The 10638-nt window shown below is 38.3% G+C and overlaps 1 pseudogene; it reads left to right on the top strand.

The window, feature by feature from the left end:
- The first annotated feature begins 9068 nt into the window (after positions 1-9068).
- Positions 9069-10638, top strand: part of LOC107674921 (uncharacterized) — a 4413-nt pseudogene continuing 2843 nt past the window's right edge.

Raw genomic sequence — 10638 nt, 5'->3', positions numbered from 1 at the left:
GCTCGGAAACTCATAAAACTTTGCACACATGCCGAAAGTGGTGAAAATATACACCTGATATGGGTTTCAGAAGTGGGTGTGGCAAAATGGCTCGATAGCGCTACCTTTAAAATTTCAATGAAGTGCCTCTCGAGCTATGTTTCACATATGTGTACAAAATTTGGTAGACACATGTAACACACCAATACCTACAAATAAAAAATGTCATAGGAATCATTACAGTTTTAAATTATAATAGCTTTAAACCTTTTCGATGTCTCTTTACTTACCTTTTCCTACTTTGAGATTAATTTCTCTAATTAGGGCCCGAGCACCGCGGTGCGAGGACCCTACTGGAATTGCTCCCTTTCTTCTTCTCCAAGATAAATAGCATTTTTGAGGGCCTAAACATGCTCGAAAACTAATTTTGCACACGTGCCAGAAGTGGCAAAAATTTACACCTGATATGGGTTTCAGAAGTGGGTGTGGCAAAATGGCTCGATAGCGCTACCTTTAAAATTTCAATGAAGTGCCTCTCGAGCTATGTTTCACATATGTGTACAAAATTTGGTAGACACATGTAACACACCAATACCTACAAAAAAACTATATTACTACTATACTAATAACTATAACTTTAATTAAAGCTGCAAGCAGCATTGAAAGGGCCCTCGCACCCGGGCTCACCGCCACCCCGTTACTTTAAGAAGCCAGTGAACAGTGAGCAATATGCACTTAAAGTGGAAAATATTGGAGGAATATGTCAAAGTCATTTATATGTGCTAAACTTCCTGCTGCCAGCTGTTGGCGCTCTGACTATAACTGAATATTGACATGTAGATGTCTTCAGGCCAGCACTTTTATCAAACATATGAAGTTCGGTGCAAATTGAACATTGCATGTTTCAGTTAGTGTAAAGCATGAAATATCCTGTCGTCAACAGTTGGCGCTATGGGCATAACTGAATATTGGCCTTTAAATGTCTTCAGGTCAGGACTCTTACCAAATATATGAAGTTGGGTGCAGATTGGACATTGCATGTTTAAGTTTGTGTATAACAAGTAATTTCCTGTTGCCAGCAGGTGTCGCTATGATAATAACTGAATATTGGCCTTCAGATGTGTTCAGGTCAGGACTCTTATCTAACGTATGAACTTTGGGGCAGATTGGACATTGTATGGCTGAGCTACAACACCTTCTATTCCCATGGAGAAACATCAAACTTTGTCATGCCGCCACGAACACTCCCTTTAATGAAAACTCAAGATCTTCAGAATTTAACATCACAAAGGCCTTTAGATTAGACTGACCAAATATAATGTTGATGTCATTAAATCTCTATCAGGAGTTAGTTAGAGCGTAAAACATGCCATGTAGACAGAGAAGAGAAGTGGTCCAAAAAGTGGTCCAGTAGCTGGATGTTACGACTTGGAAACCTCACCTCTCCAAGATACCTTGAAGGACCTATCTGAGAGATAAGACTCAAACCACTGGTGTGCTGTTCCTGAGATGCCATTTTCCAATAGGGTTGACAGGAGAATCTGGTGGTTCACCATATCAAAAGCAGCGGACAGATCCAGCAAGATAAATAAAGAAGATTTGGAAGCAGCTCTTGCCAGTCTTAGGGCTTCAACAACTGAGAGCAAGGCAGTCTCGGTTGAATGTCCACTTCTGTAGCCAGAATGGTTGCTGTCCAGGAGGTTGTTCTGTGTGAGAAAGGCAGAGACTTGGTTCAACATAACTCGGAGAAAAAAAACTTTCAGAGAAGACATCGGAACAGATATATGTGAGGGTATGACTTTAATTTCATGTAGAGATAAAAAAATAAATTATAAAACGTGGGATTAAATGTTGTATTTAATATATAGTATAAAGTCTTGTTAAGTAATCTGTTCCAGGACATTGACTTTTTGAGACATCTGCAGATGATCTAGAAAAATCAGCTTTCTTAATGTCCTATTTTTCAGCTGATTACTTTATACATCCAGATTTCCTTGGAATGCAAAGGGTTTGAGTCAAGCAACAGACTACAGAAACAATTATGATTGCATTTGATTCTAATTCCGTTTAATCCCCTTTAATACAGATGTCAATGCTCTGCTACTTAGCTGATAAAAATAGAATTATAAGAGCCCTCAGTTAATGTATCATCATCTGTGTGAATTAGCATCGAAGTTATAAGGGTATTTCACTTCACAGCATGACCTCCTGTTCATTCGTAGATCACGTAGCCCATTCATTAGTCAGTCCTTTCGTTCTCCACGCCTTCATAATATTACTCAATTTATATTCCGAAGCGGCCTCCTGGGAAAGAGATCAGCACTCTGAAACCCCCTCCTCATCACCCAATCTAAATATTTAAAAGCCAACAAGGAGATTTTTAATGCTCATGGCAGACACCCATTTAAAGTGGATTGCTTTGGTTTAATATGATTTTTTTAACAGGCTGGTGGTCGCATGTGAAGAATGAATAAGCTAATCTTGTGAGAAGAGATGGTACAATGAAATATAAAAGGGCTGCATATGATGGCAGGCAGATGGCAGGTGAACTGAAACATTGAATATCAGTGCTTCCCAAATGAAAGAAGACAGGTTGAATGAATGAAGACACTGTTGTGTGTATCGTTTGATTCTTCTTATCTTAGCAGAAAGCACAGGTTATCACTAGTGGTGGTACACAAAGTACAGGGCATTCAGAGCTGTTGTGGGGCCCCACAAAAATAACTTGGGGGATAAATTATTGTGCATCGCTATGACCACAATAAGGGTGACACAATAAGATATACTGTGCAGGGGTCTCAGAAAAACTAGCAACACCACTGTGGCCCAGACTCCCAAGAAGAAGTGTTTATAACAATAACAGGACACACCCCTTCTAAACAGTACCCCATTCTTCACTTTGTAACAATAGCAGAACCCTTTTTATTTTTAAATAGAACCCTTTTTATAAGGTTTCATAAAGAACCATGCTTTAAAAGTGCTACATTGTAAAAATAAATAAATACAATAATAATAATAAAAATAAAAATAAAATAAAATAAAACAGTCAAATGACTAGCAGCTACGGCTGCCAAACAAAAGCCATAACATTACAGTAAAATATCTTCTTTCAAATCAAGTGCAAAAACAATAATTTTACAGACATTTTCATTAAAAGTAAAAAAAAAAAAACAATAAAAAAAAAACACATATTACAATTTTTACAAGATATTTTACTTTAATTCTGTCAGGACCACTATCATCAAAATGATTGACACTTAGCATACAGTTTGGTTTGATTCCTATGCAGAATTGATCATCTGAGAGGCAGCTGATGCAAGCTTGACTCATGTGACCTGCCAGAACTAACGCTATGCGCTTAATTTTTATGTTTGTTTTGGTAGCCGTAGCTTTTTTTAGCTGACAGTTTTTTTACAGTTTAAAACTGTTATTTTATGGATTTTTCCATGTTTGAATTAATATATTTTATTTTAATTTTACGGTTTTTGTTTGGCTGCTGCCAGTGATTTGACCGTTTATTTTTTATTTTTTACAAGACAGTGTAAAACCCTTATTTTATATTACAATAATGTACAGTGACAGCAGATATTACAATGACAGCACTAAATCTTCTACAGATAAAACCTGTTATTTTACAAATTCTTATAATCAAAAACCTTCAATGAAGTGTCAAAGCATGTTCAAGATTGTAAATTAAAACACACACACACACACACACACATCTATCTATCTATCTATCTATCTATCTATCTGATAGACCGTATTGCCTTCAAAACATTCAAGCTTTAAGCTTTAAAACTACTTTTTCTATTTCAGACTGAAAATCATCAAACGGTAACACTACTTGAAGGGGTGTGCATAAGACTGACATGACACCTTCATAATCATGACATGACACATGTCATGAATATGAAGGCGGTTTTATGCATGTTTATGACAACTGTCATTAAGTGTCATTCGCTCAGTTATGTCATTTTTAATGCAAAAATGACATTGTTTGAGATGTCTTTGTTATGACAACTTGACATAAACCAATACATCATAACCTTTCAGTGTCTTTGTCATGACAACTTGACATTACCAAGACAATAACCTGTCATAAATATGTCATAAACATGACACAGCAGATGAATTATCACTTAAGAAATTACTTAGCTTTATGGGTTAACATTACATTAAACCGTCATGTGGTTGGTTTTGATATTGGCTGTCATGAGGCCATTATAATTGTGTCATGAATATTTTTCTGACCACTTTTACTCAGTGGTACAAATTGAATTTGTCATTAAAAAACAAGAAACGACTAAAAACACATCTGTTCCATCTTTATTTGACCCTCTAACTCTAGCACTTTCTATTCTATTTTAATTCTACTTCATCTATTTATCTTCTTTTTTTATTTAAAAGATAGCTTTCTATTTTTTCTTTGTGTGTGTGTGTGTGTGTGTATAATATATATATATATATTCATGGGTTTCAGTCACGTGACTTTTTTTGTTGCGGCCGCCATCTTTAGGACCTTGCGTAGTATCTCCTTGGTGATCAGAAACCAAAATAACACTTCACCAACAATGGAAAACAATGGTATTTAAAAAAAATATTGATACTTTAGGATTAGATCCTTTTCTACTGTCAAGCGAACTGCTGACTCCACTAAAGTCTAGTGAAAACTTACCAATTTGACGTTTGCTGATAGGCTATTTACATCTACCTCATACACAATCCCTCTCCGTACACTCAGGCCATTTTCAGTTAAATTCTCACCTGCTAGAGACTTGTCCATCGGCCCGGATGCTTGCGTACTCACTTTCAGATTCTTGGCCGAATCAACTGGACCAGATGCGACAGCCGTAACTTGCTGACACTGCCGCATCTGTGCTTTCAGATTCTGGGCCGAATCCACCGGACCAGATGCGACGGCTGTAACTTGCCAACACTGCCGCATCCAAGGCCTTAGCCTCATTTCTATATCTACTGTACTGTTCATTAATATTTCATTTAAAATTGATAACGTTACCTAGCCAAAACATTTACTTTCATTTTAATTATATAGATTATAATAGATAAATAACATGACTTAACAAATCTATAAACATCTCATTATTATGAAAGCAATTTTAAAGTCCATTAAATAACTAACTTGACCAAGCTGGCATGAGGAAAATTTATTTACAAAACAATTAATTTACAAAACATGCAATTACAGCAAAAAACAGCAGTTATACAATAAGTGTAGATAAAATATTTAACACATTTTGCAAAATTACCCATGCATTTACTTGAATGAATGAGGCATTTATATGTACACTTGGACTGTAACATTTAATAAATAAAGGTTAAAACATTAAAAATTTAAAAGGTGTTTTGAAAAACACATTGGTAAATGGCAAAGTTTTGGAATTAAACATTTTGTACTTAGTAAAATAATTTAAATAATTATTACCTAACTGTTACTATGAATCATTTTTAAAGGTAATCAGTGAATACTGTTCTTGGTTGATGCTCGTTGTGGGTCATTGCGGGCTCAAACTCAAATAGGGCAGATAACGAGGGGCAGACAGGTGAGAGGATAACTAATAACAAGGAACAGGTGATTACTAATAATGGAACTCAGAATCAGGAGCCCTTCCTGGGCTGAACTGGGGATCAGGAGCCCTTCCTGGGCTATACTCGGGAACAGGGTAGCGCTTACGTGGTGCTGGCACTGGAGGGAGCTCTGGAGGAGCAGGCACAGCAAGGCGCTTTCGAGGAGTGGGCACTGGAGCAAACTTAGGGGCTGGAGCCGACACTGGAGCAAGCTCTGGGGCTGGAGCCGACACTGGAGCGAGCTCTGGGCGGGAGTGAGCCACGACGGATGGGCTTGACTTTGGAGTGGCCACACTCTAAGCCCGGATTTTGTGTTAATAAAACATTTTAAGTGGTCATTACTTGATCTTTATTGTTCTTTAGAAAATGGAGGGGAAACTGAGTAAAAGATCAAATCAATCGCTTCCTCTCTTGTAAAACCTTTCTTCGCCATGTTTTCGTCCGTTTTTTAATTATATTTTGCACTCTCAAACTCTCTAACCTGCTGCGCTCCGTATCTCCCGCTTCAAATCCGCCCTCCCCCCTCTCCCCGAAAGCCGCTGTGATTCGCTAATGGAAAGCATGCAATTACCGTATTAAGCCGTATATTGTCATAAAGCGCAAGATGTCTACTATCGGGAGCAATTTGATTTTTTTTCATAGTGTAAACGGTTAGTGAGTTATGATAACATGAATACAGCATGGTTAATTGTGTCGCCGCCGACACGTTCGGTTTTAAAGGGTTAACTCAATTAATGCACTTAAAGTACACCAGTCTAAGATTCACACGAAAGCCCACGATACTCAACTGTGTGAAACTGGCCAAGTAACTATTCACTGCGAGTTATGTGATTTTTCTGTGCCCTGTACAGAAGGGGATTTCTTCAATCGCCTGTGCAAGACACATTTAAAAGTTAATTAAAGAGTCCAGTGTCCATATAAAGAATGTGACTTTAATACTGATGTGTACACCACATTTAAACTTTTCCACGACATTCTAATTTATTGAGATGCACCTGTAGAAGCAGAAGGCACAGAACAGACAATTAGACGATGTTCTGGCCAGAATTAGTCTGTGGTAGTGTAATTAATTCTGGTGATGAAATGGCCCAAGTAGAACATCTGCCTCCAAATGACAACCTGATTTAGAGGACAGTGAGGATTCCACCTGTGAAGAGGTGTATGATTTAGAGACACAGTTGGAGCACAACCTTGCAGCTCTTTTTTTAAAGATGCAAACTGTCCTTCACATTCCGGAGATTTCCATACAAGAGATCATACAACAGCTTGTACAGATATGTGAACTGTCCCAGCCACTGCTCCATAATTCAGTCAAGGAAATTCTAAAACAATACATAGATATAGATGATTCAACTGTGAGACAGTTAGTCAAGGCTGCCTCAGACAGCAATGTCATAACAAGATTTTGTGGAAAGGAAGGCTCCTTATCAACCACTAAAAAGAGAGCAGCATATTTAAGCAAGAACTTTACAGTGGTTAGGCCAGTGGAGTATATTTTTGGTAAAGAAAAAAAATGTAGTGCTGTATATGTTCCGATAAATTAAATGCTCCAGAAAATGTTGAACAGGGCAGACATTTTAGACAAAGCTGTACCACTACAGAAGCATGTGCCACATGAGTACAATACATACAGAGATGGTTCAAACTGTAAAAAAAAAAAACAACCTGCTTAAAGGGGAGGAGTTCAAAATTGCTGTTGGGCTCTACACAGATGATATTGAAGTGTCCAACCCTTTAGAAACATCAAAAAAGAAACAAAATGAATGTGGTTTATTGGGTGCTAGCTAATCTGCCATCAAAATACAGGTCTACACTTCATTCCATTCAGCTTGCTCTCTTATGTAAAGCCTCTGATGTAAAGGAATATGGCTATGCTAAAATTTTCCATCCTCTCCTCAAAGATTTGGTTTATTTAGAGCAACATGGTATATATGTTGAGAAGCTGGGAGCTTGTATCAAAGGCACAGTGTCATATGTGGCTGCTGATAACTTGGCTGCTCATTCTTTGGCAGGATTCTTTGAGAGCTTTGTGGTGGACAAGTTCTGCAGGTTCTGCTTGGCAGCGAGGAGTGACATCCAAGACATAGTCAAGTCTCTTCAGGCACCTTTGAATCCAGGACTAAAGAAAGTCACAATCAGCACGTACAGGAGGTGCGACAAGATCCTAAACAGTATGGTGTGAAAGGAGAATGTGTGTTGACAAGCAGTCTGGAGCACTTTCATGTTGTTCATGGGTACCCCCCTGACATTCTGCATGACCTTTTGGAAGGTATTGTTCCTGTTGAGCTATCTCTTTGCGTTTCAGACCTGATTTCTAATAAATATTTCAGCTTGGAAACACTAAACCATGCTATAAAGACATTTCCATATGCCTTTAATGACTCCACAGACCAGCCTCAGCCAATTGCCCATGGCTTCTCTACCAAAGGGACCATAGGGGGAAATGGCCATGAGAACTGGGCTCTAATCCGACTCCTCCCACTTCTCATTGGCCATAAAGTAGCTGAAGGAGACAATGCATGGAACATTCTGTTGCTCCTCAAAGACATCGTTGCATTGGTGGTAGCAACAAAACACACTGAAGAGTCGATCCATTTTCTTGATTGCAAAGTGTCAGAACACAGGAAACTACTGCAAACTACATTTCCTGATTTCAGATTAAGCCCAAAACACCACTTCACTGAGCATTACCCTGAGATGATTAAGGCATTTGGTCCTCTTTCAGATGTCTGCACAATGCGCTTTGAGGGAAAGCATACATTTTTTAAACAAGTAATTCGTAATGCGCACAATTTCAGAAATGTAGCTCTTATACTGGCTGTTAAGCATCAGAAAATTATGGCTTACTTTTTAGACTCAAGCTCATTTTTCAAGCCAGCAGTTGAAATGGACAGGGTTACTACTTCATCGATTACATCTTACCCTGAGAATGTCCAACACATTTTCTGCCAGAGAGTTCCTCAGCTTGCATCAGTTCTTGTTGCATCTTCAGTCTCTTTACATGGAATAAAATACTGTGATGATATGATGCTCTCTGTTGGTTCATGTTCAGGCCTCCTTCAATTCAAGCAGATCAAAAGGATTGTGGCAATCAACTCTGAGATCCTCTTTGTCTGTAAAGAGATGACTGCATGGTATCATGAGCATTTCAGATCATTTGAGCTCTGTGACAGCACTAACCCCTCTCTGTCTGTGGTGGAACCAAATGAGCTTAATGATGTTTTCCCTCTTCCAGCATACAGATTTGGAGACAATTTAATAGTGACAATCAGGCGCTATATTCTGTGTTAAACAGCAACAAGTGTGGCAGATGCAATCATTCCTAGCCTAAATGGTCACATTTAACAGGTTTTTATTTCATAGATGGTGCCAAACTTTTTCTTAAATACACCTGTTAGAAATATTTATGTAAATTAATCTTCCCCTATACCTCATTTTGCTCATTAATTTCATATTTGAAATGAGGACATGCATATTCTTAACAAGCTTTTTTTGTGGTGCAGATGGCAGACCAGAAGATGACATTGAGGGTCATTATCACTGAGGCAGATATAAGAAAGGTCACCCTGAATAGGAGGCCTCTACAGTGGAGGAATTGATAAGCAATATTAAAGAGTTGCTGGGGGCTTGATTACAGCTTCAGTTTCCAGTACAAAAATCCTGAATTTAATCATGAACTATGCAATCTGTCAGATATTGCAGATCTTCCAGAAAAACCAACAGTCAAAGTCATCCCTATACTTGAGCTGGTTCCTGTCTCAGCATCTGCAGAAAGCTTGGATGACAACCTCAGTACAACAGATACAGAGATCCTCTCGCAATCATCTCAGGAGCGACAAGCACAGTGGCCAAAGCTATTTGATGTTCCAGATTTCTCTGTTGATGTGAAGTATAGACTCAGGCAAGCAAATCTGCTGTATTGTAGTGATGGAACCCTCCTTAAAGTAACAAAAGATCTTAAACACGAGATTCTTGAAAGATTGGGAGAGAGCATGTATGGCTTCACAGCATACCCAGACAATGGTCAATTTGAAAGCGTTGCAGCTGCACTGATCAACAAGCACCCCTGTCTCCAGGAAAAAGGCTTGGAGCTGTAGTGGTTGGAAGAACAGTTTGAAATATAAAATGGCTAATTACAGGATGAAGCGCAGACAGTCAGGATGTCTTGATGTTGTGGTAAATGCTGGTAAGCGTGGAGGGCATTCAACCCCAGGAGAACCAGCTAACAAAACTATAAAGAAAGCAAAGAAAGGCGAACTCAACTACTTACCCAACTTTCCAGACGGATTTGATCAGACAGGCCTTGAGGATACACGCAAGGTCTTGGTCGATGAAATGCAGAAAAGAACACCAAATGGACGACTTGTGAAAGAGAAGATGGACCTTACATTTGTACTTAGAAGAAAAGAGGTGGTGGAGTCCGAGCCTGCCATAAGCCAGATGGTGGAACGCTGGCCTGCTCTTTTTACAGAAGATCAGGTATGTTTAAGAGTGTTATAACTTATCTATCTTTCTATTATTATGTTATGCCATTGTTCAGTGTCGTTTACACAGCCTTATGCTCTCCCAGATGACTTTCTTTAGATGAACACAACATATAGTTAATCTCAGTGTCCATATATTGCAAGTATACAGGACCACCAAAGTTGACATTTAAAGAGCGCTGTACATTCACTCCCCCCACCTACACTCCCTGCCGGTATGAGACTCGAACGTTACGAGTCCGACTCTCTAACCATTAGGCCACGACTTCCCCCTCCACACGAAGGGAACACAATACACACAACAACAGTTGATGAATTAATCAGTTGTAATCCATACCAACCCACAATGTCACTGTGTCACTTTAATTATTTAATATATACTCTAGTGAAAAAAAAAGTATACTTTATTGTATTTGTAATATATTACCTGTTTTAATAGTATATTGCAAATATACTAACAAAAAAATGTACTATCTTTAAATATATTAAAAGTATATTAGCATCATGCTTTTGTCTATTTTCACAATACAACTTTTAACACACTTTAAAACAATTGTAATTTAGTATATTTTCTAAAAATATATTTTAC

The sequence above is a fragment of the Sinocyclocheilus anshuiensis genome, unplaced genomic scaffold (assembly GCF_001515605.1).
Source record: "Sinocyclocheilus anshuiensis isolate Anshui unplaced genomic scaffold, SAMN03320099.WGS_v1.1 scaffold1467, whole genome shotgun sequence".
NCBI classification, from domain to species: domain Eukaryota; kingdom Metazoa; phylum Chordata; class Actinopteri; order Cypriniformes; family Cyprinidae; genus Sinocyclocheilus; species Sinocyclocheilus anshuiensis.
Note: the sequence above shows the minus strand (reverse complement) of the source record. Positions and strands in the feature narration are given on the sequence as shown.